Source organism: Amblyomma maculatum, chromosome 10 (genome assembly GCF_055883805.1).
Source record: "Amblyomma maculatum isolate TAMU_Amacu chromosome 10, ASM5588380v1, whole genome shotgun sequence".
Classification (NCBI taxonomy): Eukaryota; Metazoa; Arthropoda; class Arachnida; order Ixodida; family Ixodidae; genus Amblyomma; species Amblyomma maculatum.
The window spans coordinates 63,917,526-63,933,445 of NC_139353.1; the positions used below are offsets into that span (position 1 = coordinate 63,917,526).

The window sequence follows — 15,920 nt, forward strand, 5'->3', positions numbered from 1 at the left end:
CGCCCCCGCGTCTATATCCACTTGCCGTGGCTAGAATTCGATACACTGCCATCGTATCCAGCACCCTGAGGTCATAAGCTATTGATCCGTTACCGCCAGTACAGATGACGAAGAACCAACAATAGTAGGAGGACGGAAGCAGCGCCACGACCGAAAGATAAAGGCTCTGAATAATCTACATGCATTGTTTTTTTCTGAACGAGAAGGAAAGAAAATTCTGAGCCTAAGACGATGTTGAATGACTAATCTCAGCTTCTCTTATTGACTGGAAAGGCAAGCTTCGGCAAAGGGCGTCTAGAGCGGCTTTTTTTAGTGCGCCTCCGGAAACTCATTCAGGAAGCTTGACCGGAACCAAGACCCACTCTCGACTCAGCACAGTTTTTCTTCCAGCAGCATCGCGTGTGCCTCAGAGGTCTACGTATTTCCCAGTTCTTTCTTTCTTTCTTCCTTTCTTTCTTTCTTTCTTTCTTTCTTTCTTTCTTTCTTTCTTTCTTTCTTTCTTTCTTTCTTTCTTTCTTTCTTTCTTTCTTTCTTTCTCTCTTTCTTTCCTTCTTTCTTTCTTTCTTTCCTTCTTTCTTTCCTTCTTTCTTTCTTTCTTTCTTTCTTTCTTTCTATCTTTCTTTCTCTCTCTCTCTCTCTCTCTCTCTTTTTTTTCTTTCTCAATCAGCAGACTCATGCCACCCAGGTCTTATTTGCGAAAGTAGAAAAACATTTTCCGTAGCGTCTTGCCAACTTTTTACATTTATTTCTGATATGGTGCCCAGTAGCGTCATGCAGCAATTACCTTTGTTTTCTAACCTCTTAAAGGTATCAGCTCTTCTTGGGCTACTTTCTATTTCCTTCCCTTTCAGCAAACCCATGTGGTCAATACACCTCTGTAGGCAAAAACCAAAGGTGCCGATTGCATCGAACGACTTCTAAAAAGCATCGGCCGTTGAATGGCTTGAAATTTCTGATCGTCAAAATACATTCAACAGAAACTGATACCCTGTTTTGTAAACAATGCCTACCGCAAGGACAAATAACTTTGCACTTGTAATCTATCCAGAAACTTTTGTTCAGTTACAAGATTTTTTTTTATCGGAAATTAACTTTCAGGTAGCCAGAAAAATATATGTATGTATATTGAACAGAAACTGATTCCCTCTTTAGGAGGTATATATACCCCAAGCGCTAATAGCTGCATTTTTCCTCTTTCCATGACTTTCTGCTTGCCGTCACTGCTTTCTTTTCAAATGTTCACTTGCAAGCCGGCTAATTTGCTGAGGTAGTTACCTCTGCTAATAACTCCTCCTTTTTAAAATCTTTTTTTCTTGAGGTAAAAAATTCTTATTGAGCGCGTATATCAGAGCATTTCAAAAGCCATCTACCATCATTTCAGAAGGGCCGAAAAGTAACCACATTTACATATCTAAGCGAGCGGTTTAGACAGAGTAACCAGAATAAAGGGATACTCAAAGGTAAGTTTGCAGCAAGGCTTTGTCATCATTAATCAACCTTTTGCTGCGGGTCGGGGTACACACACGTCGACGAGGCTTGCATTTAGACCAGCTTCGCGCAGACAAGAGGCGACCGCACTTTGGACGTCCTAATTACATGTGGCGCCATCGGAGGCAATTAGCGGGAGCGGGACAACCCGGACTTCATTAGCGGTCATTCGATGTCACCACGGCTGCACGGAGGAGACCGCAAAACCTCGGTACGGGGGCCGGTTGCCAGGACAGTTTAAAATATTTACCAAAGCTCCTTTGCTAACATTAAATAGCGTGGAAATTGTTTTGCCCATCAGCGGCGCGTGTTTTGACATTGTATGTGGGGGCCAGTGCGCATGATAAAATTAATGCGGTGTCTTGAGCATAAAGCTCGAAGAAATGCACAGAAATTTCTCAATTCACTGCATTGAAAGAAGATCGTGCTTTAATGAAGATTCTAAGAGATAGACAGCAGGGCCAAGGGGGCAGACGGATTAGTAAGTTTACGGAGACGGTTTTGCAGATGTTGGCAGTTTAATTGCATGTTAGAGGAGAAGATTTTCTCTATGCATTGTATGCTTGCGCTCTAAGGCTGACTATTGATAACGATGATAAGTAATGAAATGCCGGCCGACGACAGTATGGTTACGTCTTTCGAACTTCGCAAATTCTCAGCAACACATGTATAAAATTTTAATAGACAACGCAACGAATACATGTTTTCAGGACCGTTTTAAGCACTTTGCATTACTACTACTAGAGTGTTGAACACAAAATGTTAATTGTGATGATGCGATTAACGAAGACATGAATCCAAGTAGAGTTTCTGAATCAGGCACAAAACATTTGTCGAGAGAGAAACAGTCATAAATGGGGCAATAAACTGGCTGCTCTCCTAGCCTAAGCAAGCAGCAGATGTTATTTACAAATCTTTTCAGCCCAGCGACCACGTTCTGATGCATATTCTCCCCTTACCTTCTAATTGACATCCAATTTCACGAGCTGGGTTAAAAAAGTTTGTGCGTCTTTTATGCAACCTTTCTTAACGATAAGCTGCGCTGAATCCCGAGCTTAGCTTCCCACGCTTGACGAAGTAAAAGTGCGGAGGGGATAGAAAACTTAAGAGGGCAGGAAAGGTACTGGCTGGTTCAGAGCAGTACTATAGCACTGCTAGAGAGAAAAATGCCAACAACCAAAAGAAGAGCACTGAAGAACAGTCAGGAATGCTCGAGATTCAGGGCCCGCTCTCCCCCCGCCTTTCTGTTCTTAAGAGTAGAGGCCTCCGCTGCATCTCAACTATTGGATGGGGGGGGTCGTAAGCTCCCATTAAAAAACTCGCGATATAAAACTTCTGCAAATAAAAATTCTCTAGAGGGTCTCACGTTCCAGTGATGTCAATATGCCCCGCGCAAAAGTCAGGATTGCAGACTAGGGTGCTGTCGGTCCCGCTAGGACGGATGAAAGGCAGAACTTTCGATCGAACCTCACTGGTGAAATCTGGGCGTCGTCAATGGTATTCATAATCCACAGTTCCGCCTGTCGATATTCATCCGCCAATAATGTAGCTTAAAAAATAAAAAAATCCTATATGTGACTTTCCATGCATTGAAAGCGTTCACATTGAATGTTTTTCGAATAGACAGCTGGTGTGAGAATGAGCAGTATAGAGTCAAAAGAAATGGAACTCGAGGCCAAGTACATCGATAAATGTCTAGTACAGTGACTGTTTGCGGAGACTTCTCCGCTGTATAGAGCTCTTGGTATTTATTTTTTTTCCATACGAGGTTAATCATTCTGCATTGTTCGCATGAAGTAAGCAACAAGAAGGCGACACTAAATGAGCTTAGTTCAATAAATGGCATGTTCTGAAAAATATAACATTATATTAATATAATATTTTAAATAAAGATATAAAATTTAAATATTCGAGGGTCCCTTAGATGTCTCCTAAGATGAGAATGGCGAAAGCCTACCCTTCCTTTCAATCGTTTGCCTCTTATGGGCATTCGTTGCAGGGCTACAAAAATTATAATTGATTTACAGGAGAGGAAGGTTGTCACACTTTCGCCGGCAAACGGGAGTTTTGACACTGCACCATCGCTTCTGTCGCGTGGTGTTCTTTGGGGCGCATTCTAATGTTGGATCGCAGACGGCAGGAACGCTATACAAGTAAAACTCATCTCGCGGAATCTCGCAAAATATAAGCAGATCTCGCGCACGAGATTTCGTTCCGTGAGGCTAGAAAGGCTTTCGCCTTAATATTATAAACAAATATATACGACATAATTTAATAATAACATTGGTCAGCTGTTAATCAATAGACAACCATGTAAAGAAAACATTCATTACGCCTTTCACATCGTTAAAATTTCCGCGCCTAAATTTAAAATGACGCACTGGCATTTTTTTGTACAAGTCTTCTCTCGGCCGTACGCGTAATTAAACTATACTACCATCGTAATTACCGTAAATGAAGCTAATAAAAACTTGTGTAGTTTTTGCAAAACAACTACTTTCGTTTGATGGAAAAGGTGCGAAAGAAAAGGACCACCCGTCAAACAAGCACATGGCTACCGACAGAGTGAAGCGTTTCCGCGACATCAGCTTGCTAGGAACAAACCTTTTAGCCTCCTTCAGCTGTACAACTACTCTTCCCTGTACTGCCAATAATATGGGGACCAAACGTTACTGGTGGCAGTTGGAGAATACGTTCCGATTTAATTAGTCAGCGGTTCCACGGGATCGCACCTCCGTTCCACGGAGAGAGAGCAAGTGACAACACTCATCACTGACGAAAAGTGACCACAGTCATCTCATATGACGGCTGTCACTTTGCTGCAGAGGGGGCTTTTTCGGGTTCAAGGGAGCAGCGTCAGCTGCAATGCCCTGTGCGCGGTGGACCAGAACGAGCTGGCTACCTCGGAAGAGACTTGACAGGCAGTGTTATCCCCGTACTCTAGTGTGCAGGCGCATGATCAAGTAGCGGTGCCGCATTTTCTCGGGCCATGGGAAAGAATTCTCGCAGGCTTATTCTACATTATAGTGCAGTAGCATTATACCACACTACGGTTGCCTGATTCTGATTTTACCATATCCCATGGACAAATAAACAAAAAATATACTTTATCGAAATTAAGCTTCCAGCTCTGGCCGAGGCGAACCGGTCAGCTTTGCAGCCATTGCGTTAGATCAATGTACTGTCTTTAAAGCCGGTGTTTCCAAGTGCTAAGCTGCCAGTAACGTTGCGCTTCGGATACCGTCGCCTTCGCCACCTCTCATGTGCCCTGACAAAGTTACGCTAATGACCAGAATGGGTGGTACTATTCGTTTTGAATGCCTGACTGTATTCTGACACCTTTCCTCGGCGATGATGTCTCAAGTGCGACTTTGGCTTCCGAACGCAGAGTTTTCGTGCCCCCTTTGAAATCAAAACAGAACAAACCGGCCTCATATCACAACTTACGCATCTCTGAATAAGATCTAACAGCTTTATCGGTTTAGCCTCAAGGCTAGCTAGGGTTCGTTCGAACTGTGAAGCGGAGTGTCACTGTGTTCGACTACAGTAACAGCAGCAGGTGAGACTATATACGCGACGTACAGAGCCAAAGGATCGTAAGTTCGGCACAGAGTAGAGGAAAAACGCTAAAATGAGGCAAGCTGGGCTACGGCACAATGTACCGCGCGTAACTATGCTAGCAGGAATGTCATTTTTTTTATTTCAAGTTCGGGCTGCTTTCGTGCATTGCAAAATGTTCTGATAGCTTCCGTACTTAGGCTAATCATAAGATGTGTGGTGCTGATTGACGCCGAAATGCACTGAAACGAGCACCTTTGGAAGAAGGCAAACTAAAATATTTTACGTATCTTCAGTGATACCTCAAGCCAGGCAAGTTGTTATTCGTAAAAAAATAATTATATTCATTATAATTCATTGGTGACCAGGATTCAATACTATTGCCTTCAACTCATAGGGGGTTTTCTTACGGAAATGAGCGATGTTACTAGGAAAAACGAAACAAAAAAAAAGAAAACAATTACCCCAGTTATTTAGCAATTCTACAGTTCTTCTCAGAAGCTGTAACCGAGCTCTGAAACCAGTCAAATTTTGCATGAAGTACTTTAAGCTATAATCAGTTATTTTCCGTAGCGTGTGCAAGACTACTGGGTAGTCGCGATGGAGCTAGGAGGAATATAACACATGCGAACAATACAGTACCTTGAACGTGAATTGTACGGCAAAGAATATCCGTTCCGTTCATGCAGTATAAATTCATGTAACTTGTCATAACGTATGTCACGAGATTTCTACTCTTTTCACCTTCAGAATCTCAAAGTCGGAATAAATACCTGAAGCGGCCTGTTCCGGGAATATTCCGCCGGCCCGGTAGTGATTTCTCCCTGTAAGAATAGAAAATAACACCTACTTAATCGCGAAATGAATCCGGTTCAATTTTCAATTCAATTTGTTTATTCAACCCCAAATTCAACTGCCAAATGCAGCGCATATCAATTCACTTTGAGGTGAGACCACAAGTTAGTACATAACTCCAAGCGTTAAGCTTTCGAATCAGAAAGGTTCTCTTTTCTCCCAACGTAGAGTCTTCCGTTCGCGGGGTACAATCTTCTTAGGGTTTCACTTTCTTTTTTGAAAAGCACAAAGAGTAACCCAACACACACTGAATGCCTGTTCACTAAGCTGATGTAGAGAAAGCAATTTTGTGTCGTATATGTATGTGTGTATTTATTCAAGTTGAGGACAACGCAGAAAGATATGGAAGGGAAAATGATAGGTGCAACATTAAGATATCGGAAGCGAGCAGAGTGGGTGATAGAAATAACTTGAGTAAATGACAATCTAGTGGAAGCCAAGACGAAGAAGTGGGCATGGGCAGGGGATGTAGTACGAAGAGAGGATAACCGATGGTCTCTAAGAGTAACAAATCGGATTCCAAGGGAAGGAAAGCGTAACAAATGGGTAGCAGGAAGTCTAGGTGGGCGGAGGAAGCTAACAATTTCGCAGGGGTCAAGTGGATGCAACTAGCACAGGAAAGGGCTGGGAGAGGCCTTCGCCCAGAAGTGGGTATAGTACTGCTGCTGCCGATGTAAAATAGTTGTTTTAGTTTGTGGGAATTCAACATTTCCCTCGCCCGCACGATGCGGCGAAAACCCTCTCTTTTTCTCGGGGAGCCCTCATCTTTCCCATCCGTGCCTCCTTCCCCCGACGCTGTGGCGGAGAGGGCGGGGGTGACAGGACAGCCCCTCCTTCCCCCTCCCATCTCATCTCGGCGGACAGCATCTTCACCTAGGGAGACGACGCCGCATCCCCGGAGCACGCGGATGCTGCTATGACACCAAGGATCAGAACATTGGCCGTTCCCAATAAACGATTGGCCCGCTGGCTATATATGCCTCGGTGTGTCGGTCGTTCTTCATGGCCCCGGCTGTGGTCAGAGCTAGCGGTGTGTCTTCAGTTCTCATAGCGGAGCTGGAGCCCCGTGATAACCCCCATAAGTTACAATGAGGTCTGGTTGCTTCTATTCACTCAACAGCCAGGTTCAACTTCTTGAGACATTGTGGTCAAAATAAAGCGCCAGACTACTCTATTTAAAGTTATTTTCCCTGAGAGCTCCAAACGTTTCGTTAGGGTCCAACTTAATAGGGAATGTACGCAAGTGGGCGTCGCATGAAGTTGGCATGGGGACGAAAATCATTTGTTTATTGCATAGCTGCTTGTCAAAACAGGTTCGCAACTGAGTCGGAGGCCTTGTGCAATATTTACCACCTTCGCTATTTATAAGATGAAAAGAGTGACATTAGCTACTCGCTGCGCAAGTGGATTCATCTAGCTACAATATGCAGGAGAATGCGGTTTACAGAACTACAATAACTACTATGGCGCGCTTTTAAGTGGCAAGAGCCAGTACAGTGGTGAAATGCGTGAAAGGCAGGCTGAAGTAAGGCACACTGTCGCATTATGAGGCGCCGCATAGAGTTGCCAAGTTTCTTTTTAGCGTCCCAGTATTCGACTGAGACAAAGGGAAAGGGGCGTTCAGTCAGTGCAGCTAAATTTGGGTGTTATTAAACGTGAATTCTTTTTACGCTTTCACTGCAAGACAGCCACGACTCAAACACACCATCGAAGCAGACGCCAACGACAAGCTATTGTCACTTAAACTGAGACATTTAAAGGCCACTTTGATACGTATGCGCGCTTCAAGAGCACGAAATTATGCTCCCTGCCTTTATCGTTTTATATACGTTTTTTAACCCTAGAAGAGTAACAAGGCACTTCGCACACGGTCCTTTGCCTAAAATTTTTCCCCTCAAAACCGCCCACCAAAGCACGTTTCCTTGAACCGAAAAATGCCAAAATTGCGGTTTTTATACACCCTCCCTTTCGGAGCCTGAATCTTTCTTTAGCAGTTGTTTCCCCAAAGTCATTTTCTCCTAATCGTTGGTTTCACAGTGTCACTTCTTTCAATTCCTATACCCAGCGTCCCAATCGGGACCGTAATCAGTATCATCACGGCCATCTTCCGGCAGGGCGATAAGCCACCGCCTCTGTGACCATCGCCGGCTAAACATTCCGAAGCATCAGCGGACCACAGATTGCCGCGAGCTCTGCGAAACAACACTGTTTCTAACAACAGTGTTCTGACGAAAAACATTTTTAGACCACTTTGAAACTCGGCTTACGAGCGTTTCAGTCAAGCGCACCATTGTTCTCGTGTTTCGTTAAGCTGCTTTTGTTTTGACCCACGCGCGGAAGCCACGACAAACATCGGTGACCCGGAGGAACGGAGGCTGTCCCTTCCCTTTCTTCATGTAGGAGCCGTCTTTTCGTGCCCCCAGACTGCTTGCCTCTTGCAACTTCCAAACTTGATTTTTTATCCTCCTTAGACTCATTTCTATTTCTTTTCTACGTTGCACTGCTTTCTTGCCTTATTCCTTTCCTAAGTACTCTCCGTTTTGTCCTTCCTTATTTTACCCGTTCATCCTCATTTCATGGCGCATATAAGTTAGCTTGTACCTTCCTTCCCTAAATTCGTATACTTTTTTATTTTTGTTCCTTTCCTTATTAATCCACTTGCGTGCCTTGCTCCACCTGTCTATTATCTCATTTCCTTCGCCGCTCTCCCGCTTCTTCCCGAAGCCTTTTGGCCTTCTGGTTCTCTTCCCCATTTTGTGCTCTCTTTCTCTTTCCCTTCGGCGCGCCGGGACTTTCGCTGCCACTGTCGCCTGCGTTCTCATCGTCATCAGCGGCCAGCTGCGGCTTCTTCAAGCGTGCGCGGTACCACGGCTCAGACGCAGTCCTTCCTCTTCACTGCACTTCCCCCTCATCACCAGCATCCCAGCACATTAATCGCCGCTGGCCACCCGTACAACCGCACTGGCCTGAGCCGCAAAAGTCACCCACCTTGGTGCGAACACTACAGCACGGGCGTCTACGTACGTGCGTATATACAGCACAGGTGGTCTGTTACATACACGCACACACACCGACGCAAACCAAAGCCACCTAGACTAGACAAGGCCTGCGCGCTCCTCCTCTCCACAGGGGTCTACATCACACTGCTTGCCCGACCGCGAACGATAGTAGAAGTTCTGTGCAGCGCAGGGGGAGGCAACGCATGCAGGTGCATCGCACCTGGAAGGCAGCACAGGTGGATCTTTCAGCTCTATTAGCCTATGTTTATGTTAGGCAGCGAACGTGCTGGCATTTCTCTTTTCCGACGTGTCGGTTTTCGAGCTTCAGGAAGTCAAACTGCTTTACCTTGGCTTTATTGTGTGCGTTAATACCATGATGAACGTGGTGGTGAAGACAAGCACGCGCTTTTTGCACCCGCCACGACATGGGACGATAGTATGTGCCTGGATTACGACGGGAGCCCATAAGTCATTAGCGTTTGGTTTTCCCAGCAATGAAGCTCACAGAAAAGCTTGGAGCTCCTGCAAGGATTTTACTACAACCGTATGCATTCCAAGCCAAGTAAATAAAATTTAACCCATTTTGATATATTTAGCTTAGGCACGCACCATAAAAACCAACACACAACAAAAACCTTTTGCAAATTTAAAAGTTGTTGGATGGTATAGTTACGATAGGATGATATTGTTACGGACGACAAGGAAGAAGAAGCGGGCAGTGGCGCGGGCAGGAGCGCTCGCGCTAGGCCCGCGAACAATCATTAAACGTCATCTACCATCGTCATCTGTCATGTTCTGTCTTCATCGGCTTGCCGCTTCGTAACATTTGGTTGGAGGTGCGGCGTACGACATCCCCATCCTCGCCTTGGAGCATCGAGGCCATCTTCAAGCCGGGACCATCACCGAGGGCCCAGGGACATCGCCGAGCAGCTTCGCCCCAGCCCTTCAAGCCCAGACCTGAACAACTACCACCGCCCAGCCCCCAGCCCGGACCTGAAGACAAGGAGAACAGACATACGAATCAGAACCGAGACGAAGGACCCGAAGGACCCGAATGACCCGAAAAAACCGATGGACACGAACACGCAACCCGTGCCCAAGCTGCCCGACGTGATCTCGAGCCATCGGTCCGATGGACTCTGGTGACGGATGGTTGACAGCTCCAAGGGAGGCGGATCACCCACGCATCAGACATCGTACCGGTAAGCTGTTCTATTCTTCCTTCTTCCTCTTCTTCTTCAAGCATCCAGACACGCCCATCATCATGCCATAAAATCGTTAACATCGTTAAACTTCCTCGTCCACGATCGGGACGATCGCTCGGTGGCCCCGGGTCATGTTACGGACGACAAGGAAGAAGAAGCGGGCAGTGGCGCGGGCAGGAGCGCTCGCGCTAGGCCCGCGAACATTCATTAAACGTCATCTACCATCGTCGTCGGTCATGTTCTGTCTCCTGTCTTCATCGGCTTGCCGCTTCGTAACAATATATTTAAGTGTCGTCATGCTGGTACTCGCACTCAATTTTCATGAGCAAGACTTCATCACCAAGCTATCATATCTTAATAAACAAATGGTAAGAACCATGTCGCTCAAGCGCGGTCTCAGTGCCTTCGAAGTTCCCTAATTGGTCATCGTACATTTCTTCTACACCTTTTACAAGACCCCAGCAAGAAAGAGGGCGCGTCGGGAAAATTACACCATCAAGGAACCCTTAATGATTCCTACAGAGGCAAGCGGAGAAGAAAAATGCTAAAATCACCAAGCTAGTAAATGTTTGCGACACCAAGTTCTCGACAGTCACTGGAAACGAAAAGTAAACTCTTCGGGAAGGCAGCTGTCAGCAATTTGAAAAAAAAATTAAAGAATTGAAATATTTCACTGAAACGCACAGAGCAATATAATGTTCATTATGGCTTCATGCTACTGTATTGTACGGCTTCATGAGTTTTGTTTATTTCGATATCTAACAAGGCATACGCTTTCGAAGTGTACAAAAAAATAACGTACGCCTCCTTAAAAAGCCGCAAAATGCATTTGCACATTGATTTCATATATACTTGTGCTATATGCTGTCTGGGAAATAATGCTTGTGTTAATGTGATCTGCAGTGAACTCAAGTTCAGTAATTATAGCAGTGTAATGGTTATTCCCAAGTTTTCACATGAAACTATAAAAACGAAGCACTTAGCTGCAATAGGAGGTGTATCGGGAGGACTCACGAATTATAAATTAACGCGGAAAATACATAGAGAAACTATGCAAGTGGTTAAAAAAAAAAAACATTCTTTAGAAGCATTGCTATAGCCATTGTACCTCAGATAGTACAATAATGCGCTTAAAACTGCCGCGGAACCCTCCCAGCCGCGAGCGGAGGCCAGCGGCGGACGGGCAACTAGCGTGACGTCACGGAGCAAGCGGAGAGGCCTTGAGTAGTCTAGGTGGCTTTGCCAAACCCGCCATGTGGCCCTTTCATGAGTGGCCTGCCCTGCATACCTCCCTGCACCTTTCATTTCCCCCTCCCTGCCCTTCTTTCTATCTACCTATGCCTTAGCCGCTATGGATTTCCTACATGGCTTCACGGGTAACTGTGTCTTTGGGTGTCCCAATGGTGCTTTCGTTTCACCTTATTTCTGCTACCTGTTTGTTCCTTAACGTTTCCATTTTTTTTTTCTTCGGAAGCTTTTATCTTCCTTCCTTTCCTCGAAGTTCATAGCAGCACCGCTTTATTGGTCTGCGGCTGCACACATCACTTTTTAAACACGTAGTGCAAGGAAGCTGACCAATAGGCATTAAAATGCGCAGTACAAAGTGGCGCAAATGGTCACCTCGTTGGACAATATCTAAAAAAATACGATTGCATTTCAAGAAAACGATATAGCATTCCTGAATGAGTGCATTTTGGTAAACAAACAAACAAACAAACAAGCACTGCACTCCTTTTACATTCTTGTGTTTTTTGTTTGTTTCCTAACAGTTTTTACTTTTTAATATCACATTATTGTCCTACTAAGCCTCCAATTGTTTGTCAGCACTCATTTCGTCTTCTCTTTCGTATGTCCGTTGTCTGTTTACCACTGGTCCTCAAGATAAGCGTTATATCTGGGTGTAGGGGTCTATCAGATAGTGGTATCGTAATACTGGATATGCTTTTGCCTATCTGGGAAACACGTGCGCCAACGTGGTGCCATCTTTCGTCATCAGAGCGATCTGCGCAAGCGCACTGACGCTCGCGCGGAAGCGGTACACGGTGGAGGTCAGCGGTAGCGTTAAACTAGATGTCTCTGTTAGAAAATTTTAGCCACCTGCTTAAACGGTCGCAGCGAGAAAAAAAGCGAGGCCAAGAAGAAACACACTCGACAGGGCTAGGAGTTTCAGCGAAGCGCGATGTGCGATAGCTTACCATGATCAGGTCCCGCGCATTCTACTGCGCACGCCCATTTTGCATTGATGGCGCTAGATGGCGCCTCATGACAAATCAAGATACAGCGGCCTTCTCTTTGAAGCTACATAAGAACGTCTTAGAGCCCGAATCTACAAAACGAAGTTTAATCAAGAAGATGAAACCGGTGCTATGTGCGGTAGATGCCCAGGAACAACTGACCATCTTATACTGGTGTGCAGCAGTGTCCATCCAGATGTCGATGCGGACATGGTAACTCTATCCGAAGTCCTGGGGTTTAGAAGTAACGAAGCAAGAGGGAATGAACTGCTGGTAGAGGTTAGCAAAAGAAGTTTTGGAAGATTGGCAGATTGGTAGATAAATAGCAGGGAGGGGACGCATGGAAGCTGAGTCAAAACTAAACAAGGATATTTAAAGATAATCCGTATCGGAAAGTAAACTTGTTAAAGTTGAAAAATTACTTCAGTTAAATAGTACAAAAAAAAAGGTTGAGCTTAGCTTGCTGATCACTATCACCACCCCGTTTCAAAGGGAATGCTCCTAACATGCATCCACCCATCCATCCATAAATCCATAAATCTATATATCCATACATCCCTACATTCATACATTCATACATCCCTACATTCATACATCCTTACATTCATACATCCATAGATCCATACATTCATACATCTATACATCCATAGATCCATACATTCATACATCCATACATCCCTACATTCATACATCCATACATTCATACATCCCTACATTCATACATCCCTACATTCATACATCCTTACATTTATACATCCATAGATCCATACATTCATACATCTATACATCCATAAATCCATACATCCATACACATCCATAAATCCATACATCAATAAATTTATAAATCCATAATACCATACATCCATACACTCATACGTCCGTCCGTCCTCCGTACATACATACATACATACATACATACATACATACATACATACATACATACATACATACATACATACATACATACATACATACATACATACATACATACATACATACATACATACATACATACATACATACATACATACATACATACATACATACATACATACATACATACATACATACATACATACATACATACATACATACATACATACATACATACATACATACATACATACATACATACATACATACATACATACATACATACATACATACATACATACATACATACATACATACATACATACATCATTGACACGCATATCTGCCGCGTTGAGAAGAACCAGCGAGCGCGCTCAGGCGGCGCGCAGTAGCGGAATACGAATCGCGCTACGCTAAAGCTTTCTATAAATACTGCCGTATCATACTCATAAAGGCGAAAATTAAGTAATCCCAAACTTTTTATTTCAGTCTTTGTTTACTGAGATGTAGCTGCACGAGGTCGGTACGTAACCCACGGCATTTGCTTGAGCAGGCAAAAAGTTTACCAGGGAACCACCGCAGGGGATGCTGGAAAGAGAGGGGTATTTGGTGAAGACAAGTTATGACGCTATCGTTAACTGTGACAGAGATAACAGCGTTTTGTACATCGCAAGACGTTTTGACAAGGCTACCAAAGTAAAAGAAAAAACTGCGATCCCGATTATCCAAACCACTAGTGACACTATTCAAGCGGTTGTAAAGCAAGGCTTTATGCCGCATACTAAGTAGAGCGAAAGCATCGCTCGGGAACGCGAATACATCGCCAAGGCAAGCTGAGAACAAGAAATAACGGCAAATAAAAACACGCGCTAGCCTTTCCCTCGTAGAAGTTCCAGCGTTACTTTCTTTCTGCCCATAATGCGGGCTTTAGCGGAGGCTCACTAAACGAGGTCATCAAAGACAAATAAAGCTACGACCTGAAAAACTAATAAAAAAAAACAAAAGAAAAAGCGGCCAAAAGTTATCTCAGGGAAAATAACGACAGAAAAACGAAAATTGGCATAACATCTGAAAGTCAAATGCCAGCCAGAGTTTTAAGCCCGGGTCCAGAAAGACCGCTACTCTAGCCCCGTCTGCATGGGTTCAGGGTTTTCTCTTACAGTTGACCTAGTTCTCCTGTCTCTTGGTTTCCTTTATTTTTCGAAAGGTCAACAGCGGATAAAAAAACGGGAGGTGGGAGTGGGGGGGAGGGGGGGAGGAAGAAGATCACATGCAAGTCTCGAGCGCTCTACAAATGGTCAACGTAGCCATAAAAGGAACAACCGGTCATTGAATAGACGACTACGACTGGTCGCGCCGGTGGCTATGTTTGTTTGAGACGTGCTTAAGGGAACGATGTGAGGGGCGGGAAAGGGGGAGATGAGGGTTAGAGCGCCAGGAGGATCCAATATGATGGGGCCGCGCAAAGCCACTTCTACCACTTCCCCGCGTCCTTTCGGCCACTTTCCAAACTGCACGCCCACATCGTCGCTCGCATATCCAGGCAACGATGAAAACACGTCCCGAGCGAACGTTTCGGTAGAGCAGCAGACACAGCTCAAGCCGGCGCTAGAACTGCAAGATATGTAACAGCTCGAAAGCGCGCGCCGTGGGGATTAAGGGAAACGGGAAGCTGTAAATGACGGGCGTAAATCTCCCCCGCCAAAAAACCTTGTTTTCGACCTTCAAGGTTTCTTTTTTCTAGGGATGGGAGGGTGAGTTATAGATTTGTTTTTGTTTGTTTTTAGGTTAAGTTTCCTCGTATTTACTGTCACACGCGAGGGAGGGAGAGTCGGGATACAAAGTGCCCGCTTTTAAAGTTCGTACCACGGCTACAACTTAGCCGCTAACGGCGACAGGACGTCGGCGAAAATTACGGCAAGGTCCGACACAATTAGGCGCTCCGATCGTAAAAAAACAGACCGTCGACGCTGCAACTATGTGCGAAGAACGAATACACACAGAAAATGAACAAAACAAAGCAAAAGTTCAGCGTGTTTATTTGCGTCCGCTAGGCTCCCTTTCACACGTGCATAGACGCGACAATTTACGATCGGTAATGAGGTGGTTTAGGCGCAGCCGCCTTGTTGTCGGGCAGCTTGCCTTCGACTATACGGCTAGAGCAGGGACTTCGGCTTGTAAGTCGGCTCACGTTATGGCTATGGCTGTCTTAAGACTCAACAATGTCGGTAAGAGCATTCCACAAAACGTCACCATGGTGACGCTTTGCGATCTCTAAGAAACGAAGGTGGGACACGTTTTGCTTTTTTTCCCCCTAAGCCTCTCTGCATTTGCGAAAGGGTTCTCTGAGCTCTTCTTACTACTCCTTAAAGCCTCAGAAGTAGCCTTTTGCAGTAACTGACTACTTTTAGTATCGTTAGGTGAGAAAAGGAGAGTGGGAAGAGGAAAGGAATTGCAGGAAGGATAGCACGAAGAGTGCCCGCTTGGCTGTCCTACACCAGGAAGAGGGACGAGGAAGTGCAATCGGGAAATAGAGAAGAGCAGAATGAGGAAAGGACGCGCGTTTGGAGTCGTGGGAGTTACTCAGGTCCTTGGCGCTTCACGCACACGGTACCACAATGTAGCCTAGTTTTGATGTCAGGATAGTTCTTTCTGCCTATGGTTTCCCGTTTCTCCCTTAGGACTTATAACAAATTCTAGCTTATCTT

At 45.0% G+C, this 15,920-nt stretch overlaps 1 long non-coding RNA gene across 1 annotated transcript in view; it reads right to left on the bottom strand.

The window, feature by feature from the left end:
• LOC146176688 (uncharacterized) overlaps positions 1-15,920 on the bottom strand; it is a 151,437-nt gene that overhangs the window by 48,618 nt on the left and 86,899 nt on the right. Inside the window, exon 2 of the long non-coding RNA XR_014701350.1 lies at positions 5,820-5,870. This is a non-coding gene — a long non-coding RNA (uncharacterized LOC146176688). The remainder of the gene's footprint in view (positions 1-5,819; positions 5,871-15,920) is intronic.